Genomic DNA, 9,883 nt, shown 5'->3' with positions numbered 1-9,883 from the left:
CCAGCCCACGGAAACAGTATTGACCACAGAGGGCACTTGTCAATGGCGGCCTCTCTGGCTCAGGTGCTGTCCAGCTGCTTCAGGTCACTGACGACTGCTTGGAACCAGGCTATTTCTGTCTGTGGTGCTGCTGTTTCTCCCAGCCTCCAGATGTGGGGACGGGGTTGGGGGGGGAAGGATAAGAAATGATTTCCACTGACTCTACTGAACCCTGCATCAGCTCACCCCACGTCATCCGTTCAGCTGCAGAAGATTCTAAGACGCACCCTTTCTTTACCTTCGCTGTTCCAGGAAAGTGTTCCTTCCTGCCTTCCTTGTTTCTCCATCCCTCTGATCTCTCCTCCCTTTTTTTCTCTCTCTTCCTTTCTCCTTCCCTCCATCTCCTCTCCCTCCCTCCTTCTCTTGTCTCTCCATCGCTCACCTCTCTCTCTCCCTCCCTCCTTTTTCTCTCTCAGTAAAATTTTCACTGGAATGTAATATACACCCAAACCATTGCACATATCATAAATGTCCCACCAATCATTATTCACAATGTTAAGACACCTGAATAACAAGCACCCAGATCAAGAAGCAGAATGTCCCCACTGCCCCCTTCCAGACATCCTACACACACACTTGGGGATAAACAGCGTCCTCACTCTAGGTCACGTAAATGGAATCGGACAGTGCGTCCTCTTTTGTGCCTGGCTTCTTTCCCTCTATGTTATGTCCATGAGATTCAGCCACAGTTGTGCATGTTATGATTTGTTCCTTCTCATTCCCATAGAAGAGCATTTTGTGGTGCGAATACACAATGTCTCTTTTCGTTGTGCGGACAATCTTGCACAGGAAGGATTGTTAATAGACCCAATTTACAAGTGAGAAGACAGAGGCTCAAAGAGAGGAAGCCCTCAGTGCTGGGAGTCTGTGTCCCCTGGACTCCCTCTTAGTCACCTGAGAGCTGAAGTTCTCAGTTCTTTACCCCTCATGGATTATTTTCTGACCTGGGCAAAGTTTCCCAAGCTTTAGCGACTTCCGAAGGAGCAGAGCTGAGGGACCAGAAGGGGAGGTAGATCTGGGGCTGCCTGAGTAACAGGATCTGGGAGGGATCACTCCTGGTTTCCAAACAGCTAAGGATATGCTGCCACAATGCCTGTGTTAATGCCTTTTGGGGGTGCGCTGGAACCTCCTCGGAATTTAAACATCCAATTCACTTACCTCCATGTTCCTGATGCCCTGTGACCCTCTGCATTTCTGGGCTGAGGACATACAGGTCTCTTGGAGGTTTTTGTTTGTTTTTTTAAAAATTGCTGACCCCTGATTTTTTTTTTTGTTTTTTTTTTGGTCACACGACACACAATGTAGGACCTTAGTTCCCCGACCAGGGGTCAAACCTGCACCCCGTGCAGTGGAAGCTAGGAGTCCTAATCACTGGACCACCAGGATGTCCCTCTTGGAGGTTTTAAAGGTGATCATGAAATGTTAATGGCTATATTACAAACACAGTTGTCGAAAGCAGAGAGAAAACTGGGAATACGAAGACAAACAGGAGAGTGTGAGGATGCTTATTCCTTCATGTTCCCTGGGGCCTGTGAGCCAGCTCTCTGGCCAGAACACACAGGCAAACTGGACCCAGAACAGCCTTAACCAGCTCAGATGTGATGGGAGAGGAGAGCGGGCAGCCGTCAGTCACACTGGCCAAGCCCGTGGCCACTAGCTACATGCAGCTATTAGATGTAAATGGATTAAAATTAAATTAAACGTATAATCTAGTTCCTCCACTGGAGACTTAGACTCTGGGAGGGATGCATGGCTGCCGTGAAAAAGAGTTTTGTCAACGAGGAAGAAAGTGGGAAGGGGCTTTTGGGAGGTGTGATGGTCTGATTCTGATCCTAATTCCAATATATGGATTTCTTCCCAAATCAAGCAATTCTCCAACACCAGCTGGGTGTCCTAGTGAAACCGAGCAGGACCCTGTGGGGCTCCTGGACATGGACGCCTTTCTGTGTACCCCGTTTCTTGTTTGTAGGGAATAGACTCCAGCCTCCTCCGTGACCTTCCCTGAGTTCCTGAGTCCAGATTAAATGAGTGGAGTCTGATTTTTATCAGCAACCCCGCCCTTGAACCATTGCTATAAAACTCCTCCCCAAATCCCCCCAGGTTGGGTCCCATAGTTTTTCAGGGCACAAGCCCACTGTGTCCCCCTTTGCCTGGCAAAGCAATAAAGCTGTTCTTTTTCTTTTAAAATAGTTTTTTTTTTTTTTTTTGGCCACACCCCGTGGCATGCAGAACTTCCCCGACCAGGGATCAGACCTGTGCCCCCTGCACTGGAAGTGCAGAGTCTTAACCACTGCACCACCAAGGAAGTCCCAAGCTATCCTTTTCTACTTCACCCAAAACTTTGTCTCCAAGATTCAATTCGGCACCCGTGCACAGAGGCCAAGTTTTGGGCAATCACTGCAATTCAATTCTGACACTCTACCCAGAGATCACATCAGATCCCACAGGTTAAGGGCTCAGTCCCACAAGACTGCTCTCTCCTCCAACTCAGGTGCCAATCACAAGTCCAGGTTGTCATCTGGGCTTCTGACTGACCAACTATAAATCAGAGGTTCCTGTGACATCCCCTTTTCGGGTGTGATTAATTTGCTAGAGTGGCTCACAGAACTCAGGAAACCCATTTACTCACTGCATTACTGGGTTATTACAAAGGATATTAAAGGCTATGAATCAACAGCGAGAGACACATAGGGCGAGGTCCTGAACAAAGGATCTTCCGTACTGTTAAACAACAAAAATTCAACTGAGTAATTTAAAGATCAAATTGGCTTTATTGAACAATTCATGAACCAGGCAGCATCCCATCGAACAAATGGGAAGGAACTTCATTGAGCTGAAGAAAAGGAAAGGTTTGTAAAGGTAGAGGTAGGGGTGGAAGGTGGGGATTATTAACAGCGAATGCATTGTTTCAGGCAAGGTCACCTCCCATAAGGGGAAAGAAAGTGGATTACCTCCTGGTACTAGGCAGGAAATTCCAGGTTGGCTGGTTAAAGGTCACATTTCTGTGGGAAGGGAGATGGGGGAGGGGAAGGGGTGGGGGAGGGGGAGGGGTGGGGGGAGGGTTGAAACTGCAGTTAGGTTAGATATTAAGTCTTGGTTTGCTGGCACAAGTGACTCCATTTGGGGCCAGCTGTCTCCTTTTTTTTCTTTACTAAATTTATTTATTTTATTTATTTATTTTGGCTGTGTTGGGTCTTCGTTGCTGTGCGCGGGCTTTCTTTACGGTGAGCAGGGGCTACTCTTCGTTGGGGTGCGGTGGCTTCTCTTGTTGTGGAGCACAGGCTCTAGGCTCACGGGCTTCAGTAGTTGTGGCACGCGGGCTCAGTAGTTGTGGCACACGGGCTTAGCTGCTCCGCGGCATGTGGGATCTTCCCCGACCAGGGCTCGAATCCGTGTCCCCTGCATTGGCAAGCGGATTCTTAACCACTGTGCCACCAGGGAAGCCCCAACTGTCTCCTTTTTAACAGTACCCGTGGAGTTTAGGGCTCGCCATGGTGGCACGTGGAAGCCTTCTGGGTTTTCCCCAACCTGGAAGCTCTCCAAACCCTGTCCTTTTGAGTTTTTATGGAGGCTTCATTACATAGGCAAGATTGATTAAATCATTGGCCATTGATGGGGACTGATGGAACTCATTCTCCAGCCACTCATAGGTCCAGGGGTGGGGCTGAAAGTTCCAACCCTCTACTCATACGGTTGGTTCCTCTGGTGACCATCCCCCCATCCTTAGGTGATCTTCAGAAGCCTCCTCATTAACATAACAAAAGGCACCTTTATGGCTCTCCTCACGGGGAATTCCAAGGGCTTGGGGAGCTCTGTGCCAGGAACAGGGATGAGGACCAAATATATATTCATTACTGTCATTACAGTATCACAGAAGCTCCCACAATTGCTAATAGGCAAGACATCTCCCAGGCAGATTACTTAGCTGAAGAAGATAAATTTCTTGTCCTCCAAGAGGACATACTGGGCAAACGGTGCGTAGAAAAAACAGGCACTCCAACGAAAACGTGTGCACAGATGTTCATAGTATCACTCCTCACAATAGCCAGAAGGTGGAAACAACCAAAGCTCCATCAGTGGATGAATGGAGAAACAGATGCACCTGCACCACTGCACCACTGTTCTCTGTCTTCACCTCCGCAATCAGAAAACAAGTATCCCTGCCCAAGACCTGTCCTACTTGTCCTCTGAATCCCACTCATCTCATTTTCTCAAGAACTTCCCTCCCTCACTTATCTGCTATCTCTCCTGCAGCATCAAATCTTTCCCTTCCCTTCCATCATTCCCAACAGCACCCAATAAGGTCTAGAACCTCTTTTTTTTTTTCTTTTTAAGTTTACCCTTCCACTCCATATTCTTCCTTAGTTTCCAACCAGTTCCTTGGCTCTCCTTCTCCACAGCCAAACATCCCAAAAGAGTTGTGTATGTTTGCAGTATTCATTTCTTCACCTCATAGTTGTCTATGACTCTCTCCAAAGAGTCTTTTGTCCCCACCATTCTACTGAGCGTGCCCTTGTCTAGCTCCACAGCCCCCAGGGATGTTTTTTCACCTGGACTTCGCACCGACTGTGGTCCTTGCTCTGGACAGTTCTAAGCCCTGGTCTCCTGAGGAGAGTGACTCTGGTTCTAAAGGTCTTCATACAAGATACACCAGGGAATTCCCTGTTGGTCCAATGGTTAGGACTCAGCGCTTTCACAGCAGGGGCCCCGGGTTCGATCAATCCCTGGTTGGGAAAGATCCTGCAAGCCATGCATGGTGAACCCCCACCCTCCAAAAAAAATGATACACCAAAGGAACAGGGAAAGGGAACTGAAACCAGTTGGGTAAGAGAAAACTAGGGCTCTTTCTGCTTCTCAATGGGCCCGAGAATACACCAATACGGTACTTGTTTTAAGAGCATTTGGGGAGTAGACTGGGTCCTTTTAGAGACTCAAACACCTGACTCTTTTTCTCAAGCTCCATCCTCTGTGGGATGCAGAATTCAACCCTCTCAACATCAAGAGTCAAAGAATCTGGGTAGCCAGGTCCCTTCTCTCTCAAGGAATTGGGATAAAGAGAGAGGCAAGGACTGAGGTGAGAAGAATCAGAGATAATAATGAAAGGCAGAGATGAAGATGAGAGAGACAAGAACCAGAAACACAGAGTGCTCTCACAGGTGGGAGGCGGAGAAGCTGACAGTGGGACAGGACAGAACCGTCCCCATCCACTCACCACTACCAAGATTAATGCCATAATCCTCTGCTCCTGTGGGAGCTCATTAGTAGGCTTCTAGACTAAAGACATGGCAGTCTTTCTGAAATTTTAAGAAAGTATCATCCAAGGGTATCATGGTGATATGGGGGAATATGGGAAAATAGAGACAGAGGTAAGGACAGTCCTCCTAAAAACATTATTCCCAAGGTCTTGTATCAATTAGGGTGCTTTCAATTATCAGTAATTTGCAATTTACAATTACACCTAACAATGGCTTAAACCAAGACAACATTTATGGTTTACTTTACAAGCATTCTGGAGATGGGTTAGGTTAGTACTAGGTTAGTCTAAATAATGTCTGAATAATATCATCAAAACCACATTTATTTTATTTTACTTTTTTATTAAAGTATAGTTGATTTACAATGTTGTGTTAATTTCTGCTGTACACGAAAGTGACTCAGTTATACACATATATATTCTTTTTCCTATTCTTTTCCATTCTGATTTATCACAGGATATTGAATGTAGTTCCCTGTGCTATACAGTAGGACCTTGTGGTTTGTCCATTCCATATATACTAGTTTGCATCCGCTAACCCCAAGCTCCCAATCTTTCCCTCCCCCGCCCCAAATCCCTCCCCTTGGCAACCAATTTTTACAAATTCCCAGGGACCTCCCTGGCAGTCCAGTGGTTAAGACTCTGCACTTGCATTGCAGGGGTGTGGGTCTTATCCCTGGTCCAGGAACTAAGATCTCACATGCTGCGTGGTGCAGCGAAAAATAAAAATATAATAAAATAAAAAGTTTTAAAAAAGCAAAATACAAATTTCCACGTGCTTTACCTTTTTATGAACACTTCTGGTTTTAAATCTCGGCTTCAAGTAAAGTACCCTTGTTGCCTGATGACTTTGTTTTGAAATAAATCAGTTTACAATAGCACTCAGCCTTTCCCTTGCTTTCTGCAAATAATCACTCACAAATTGCCCGTCATCATATAACACACTCCTGATGAGTTGGCGAAAGACAGAACTCAAAATGAATATTAGCTAGTCTTGTTATCCTTTACCCACTCCACTGTTTTTACTCAGTCATCCTTTTTTCTCCCTTCCCCTCATGTCACCCCTAAGGTTTTTGCATTTTTAATGCAAAGAAGTTTACCCATCTCATTTGCATTCTTGACTCCTAGAAATGCTTTCTAATTCCCAAGAAATGTATACTCTTCAATGCCCAACTAAAATGTGACCATAGAAAATAAGGAACAACTAATAAAGACAAGAGGGCAAAGCCAGGAGTCATGAAGGATGGTGTACATCCTCTAGATAGGAGAACGAGTGCTTCCAAATTGACTGCCAGGACAGAGAACTCTTACTATTCCTGCCCATTGGCCTTGGTTGCAATAGAATAGTGCCTGCTATAACCTCCCCAGTTTTCTGTTCTTCACTGGAAGTTTTCATTGTGGATGCCCATTCTCACTGCACTATTGTATATTGGGTCGCTGAGGAGTCTTTTAAAGTTTATGGACTGCTCGCCACAAATATTTCTAGACCTGATTGAGTCTAAACTCCAAAATAAAACTTTGGAGCTGTCTCCCTTGGGAAGGATAGGGCTAGTTCTGTTTGGGGAGAAGAGTATACAGGGATGTTGTGTAGACAAATGAGTAGGATGTGGTAGAAACTGCCTGCTTCCTACTCGATATTCACCCCTCTCCTTCATGGCCAGAAGTGAGTGGAAATTCATCCGCCTAAGACAATGCTTTTGGCAGCCATCCTTCCAGCTAGATGCGAGTAAATTCTAAGCAATGAGAGGCAACTGGTTGTATCGCATCAGTACATAATTAGGACAGAGCTGAGGGGTCAAAAAGCAGCAGCAGTAAACAATCCTGGCATGACTGGCTTTGGTATCGTTCAGTTTGTCCCAACTGCTAATGAAAAACTAATGAAATCGAGCTCCACCTCGCGGCTGCCTAAAACAGAAAGCAAGAAAATGGGAGTCGCCTCATCCTCAGCTCTCTGACCCTCATTGGGAGAGGACTTTTGGGAGAGTTAGATTATTTTCCCTGGGAGCTTCTAGAGCGAATTTCTAAGACCATCTGAATGAGGAACTTTTTTTTCTTTTCCTTTATGGTTTAATCACAGAATATTGAATACAGTTCCCTGTGTGTCCCAGTAGGACCTTGCTGTTTTTATCCAAGGAACCTTTTTGTTTTGTGTTTAATCCAGGAAGTCCCCTTCATTCCACAACGTACATTTCAGAGACTGGAGATCTCTCCTGTATTTCATCCCACCCTAAGAGTTACCACTGCTACAAGATAAAAGAAAATCTGTGTAAATGTTTCATAATCTTGGGACGCTGCGGATTGCTCAACTGTGTTTTTCCCCTCACATTCCCATCTCATGCCCCTCCCAGCTCCAAATACCATCTAGATAACTGTTTCCCAAATGTTGGATCTACAACTGATACTGTTCCAACAGAATCGCTTGGGGAGGTATTTTTTTAAAAATATGGGTTAGACCACAATATTGTAAATCAACTATCCTCCAATAAAAAAAATTAAATTAAACAATTAAAAATAAAATAAAATATGGGTTAGGTCACTGCAGCATCAAGGCATCTGATTAATAAAGTCTGGTGCTTAATGTAGGAACCTGTTTGGCTTTTTTTAAATAAATTTATTTATTTTTGGCTGCGTTGGGTCTTCATTGCTGCGCGAGGGCTTTTTCTCTAGTTGAGGCGAGCGGGGGGGCTACTCTTCGCTGCGGTGAGCGGGCTTATTGCGGTGGCTTCTCTTGTTGCGGAGCACGGGCTCTAGGTGCACAGGCTTCAATAGCTGTGGCTCGCGGGCTTTAGAGTGCAGGCCCAGTAGTTGTGGCACACAGGCTTAGTTGCTCCGCGGCATGTGGGATCTTCCCAGACCAGGTCTTGAACCTGTGTCTCCTGCATTGGCAGGAGGATTTTTAACCACTGCGCCACCAGGGAAGTCCTGTATTTTTCTTTTAAATTTATTTTATTTTTGGCTGTGTTGGATCTTCATTGCTGTAGGTGGGCTTTCGCTAGTTGTGGTGAGCGGGGGCTACTCTTTGCTGTGGTGCACGGGCTTCTCATTGCGGTGGCTTCTCTTGTTGCGGAGCACGAGCTCTTGGCGCCCGGGCTTCAGTAGTTGTGGCACACGGGCTCAGTAGTTGTGGCTCACGGGCTTAGTTGCTCCGCGGCATGTGGGATCTTCCCAGACCAGGGCTCGAACCCGTGTCCCCTGCATTGGCAGGCGGATTCTTAACCACTGCGCCACCAAGGAAGTCCCAGGAACCTGTATATATTCACAAAGCTCCCTGGTAATTGTAATATGCAACAAGATTCCTCTGATTATTAGCAGTTGAATAAATGTTCTCTTTACAATAGAATAAAAATTAATGGTAGATCTCGCAAACACAGAAACATCTTTATAGCCCACACCCAAGAACAAATGGTCTTCTTCAAGCAAAATAAACTTTGACAGAAAGGCTGTTGTCCCCAATATCTTGTTCAAGGCCCTCTGGGGCTACTCTGGTCTTGAATTGGCAGATGTGGGCAAGTTAAGCTGTCAATATTTTGTTCTTTCGATGAGGTGAGTTTCTCAGGAACAGTTAACAGAACTACTAATCTCTCAGAAAGAAGTCTTCCTCACCCTTTCCACCTCCAAACTCTCAGCTTCCATAATCATGTGAGCCAATACCTTATAATAAATCACACACACACACACTACTGGAGAACCCGAATATATTCAAGAAATACTGTCTATTTTGTTGAGTATAATGGTGACTATAGTCTTTTAAAAATCCTTATCTGTTATTACAGATACATATTAAAGTATTTAAGGAGGAAATTATACTATATGACATTTGATTAAAAATATTCCTGGGGGGGGGGGGAGGAAAGGCAATCAGTGAAATCAACAAAAGGTTTAAAATATTTGAAGCTTTCTACTCTTGCATATTTTTACATTTTCCACTTTAAAGTCTTAAAAATCACTCTATGGCCCAACAAATCCACTCCTAGATATATGCCCCACCAAAAAAAAAAAAAAAAAAAAAAAAAAGTGTGCCTATGAACACTAGGATAAATAACAGGTGAGGGAAAAACACAGTTGAACAACAGAGTGTGCCCAAGACGATAAAGTATCATTGCTGCTTCGTCATTATCAATGTATGGGTTGTTATACCTGTAAATAAATGATTTTTTTCACATTACTTTTTCATTTTTGATGCTTAGTGTTAGTAATACATATAACATCTACAGTGTTTTGTATCATATAATATTGATGTAGATACTGACAGATGATTCAGCTTGTAAACAGATGATGTAAACTTATGGTATTGATAAATACAGTGCAGTACTTTAAACGTATGTTCTCTTCCTTATGCCTTTTCTTTTTGGCCGTGCTGTGTGGCTTGCAGGATCTTAGTTCCCTGACCAGGGACTGAACCTGGGCCCACGGCAATGAAAGCACCGAGTCCTAACCACTGGACCGCCAGAGAATTCCCCCTTATATGACTTTCTCAATTACATTTTCTTTTCTCTAGCTTCATTGTAAGAATACAGTATATAGTACATATAACATATAAAATATGTGTTAATCGACTGTTTGTTATTGGTAAGGCTTCCAATCAATAGA

Source organism: Pseudorca crassidens, chromosome 20 (assembly GCF_039906515.1).
Source record: "Pseudorca crassidens isolate mPseCra1 chromosome 20, mPseCra1.hap1, whole genome shotgun sequence".
Taxonomy (NCBI): Eukaryota; Metazoa; Chordata; class Mammalia; order Artiodactyla; family Delphinidae; genus Pseudorca; species Pseudorca crassidens.
This window is presented reverse-complemented; position numbering follows the sequence as displayed.